Raw genomic sequence first — 1,552 nt, 5'->3', positions numbered from 1 at the left:
TCTTTTTGAAATAAATCATGCGATGTTCCGAAATTTAATAAAGACCTTTTGAAAGGTAAGCTTGCAGTCCCTAGGTCTTAGAAATATTTTCAAAAGAGACTTGAATAAGACTTAAGGAAACTTTTGCATATAGGATTTGAACAAAGTATCCTTGAGAAATCTAGGAAAAGAAATTGGCGGTTGACTTGCTAAATGAATCTTTAGCTTATGCTTGAGGACTAGCATTGTTTAAATCTGGAGGTGTGATAACGGGCAGAAATGCATGTTATCATAGTGCTAAATTCTTAAACAATAATAGATTGCATTGATGAAATATGTTGATTTGCATCCATTAAGCATCAATTTCATAATATTGCGGTCGCATGCGTTCATCGCATTAGAACAATTGATTTTTGTATTTTTGTGTAGAATATGTGTTGACGCAATGCAAGAATTGCGATCATAAGAAATCATCGGTTGAGCGTAACTTCACCGCAAGGCTTTGCGATGATTGTGCTCTCAAACATTCGCTTGAGAAGGATAGTCGCAACCTGGTCAACGCAACATCGTGGGTGCATCTGGGTGAAAGGCTAATTAATCGCGATGGGACAGAAAGCTGATGACAGTCGAATCTGAATTAAGTTGACAGTCGATAATGATCACAAGTACATTTAGCTTTTTGGTGAAAAATATTCGGCGCATCAGTCAGAAATTAAAGTCGTCCTATCTGTACAATCATGAGAGAGAAACGGTCGTTCTTCTTAGATGTTCTATAAATACCAGAGGCATCCTTCGGAAAAGGGGTTAACTAGTTCACTATTCTTTGTTCCACAAGCTCGCACACCCTTGTTCATAGTTTTCTTTCGTTTTAAGGTGGACGCGAGAGAGAAGTTTTTGCCGATAGATCATTCCGGTAAGCTTGGGAGAGTGCCGGAAGCTTCAAGGAAAGAGAGAGGGCCGACACCTGCGGAAGTGGGAACATCTTTAGAACCGAATAGAGAATACAGTGTAAAAGCCTCGATCAGCAAAGAATTGCTACCAGGCTCTCTACCTTTAACTACCATTGTCATTTTGTACTCCACTCATTTATCAAAATGGAATCTATTTCTCTATATATGTTCACTCTCTGTTATTTATGCATGAGTAGCTAAATTAGTTGAATGGGTTGAGAAGCATTTAGCTAGCACAACTAGGGAATCTTCATGCTATGCGATTATCTTGTATTATGTATGCTTCATTCGTTCATTAGAGATACTCATGAGGGTAATCTAAGGATAGGATCTAGACTTGGGAAGGTCAGGTTAGAATCTAGGCTCGGGAGAGTCAGATTATAACGCATAATCAAGATATAAGAACTTAGAAATGAGCACTATTTGTTATCAATGCATCACATGCATCCTAGAGATAGGATATGATTGTATGCGGTCACCTTGCTTTTGTGCATCTTGCATCATCGCATAGGACAAGAGTAGATACTTAGGGATAAGCTCTATGGACACTTTTGCATTCAACACATGCGTCCTAAACTTAGGAACATCGCATTTTCATTGGAAAATGACTTGTTGTGCATGGT

Source organism: Benincasa hispida, chromosome 11 (assembly GCF_027475165.1).
Source record: "Benincasa hispida cultivar pf3 chromosome 11, pf3_genome.v1.1, whole genome shotgun sequence".
Lineage (NCBI taxonomy): Eukaryota > Viridiplantae > Streptophyta > Magnoliopsida > Cucurbitales > Cucurbitaceae > Benincasa > Benincasa hispida.
This window is presented reverse-complemented; position numbering follows the sequence as displayed.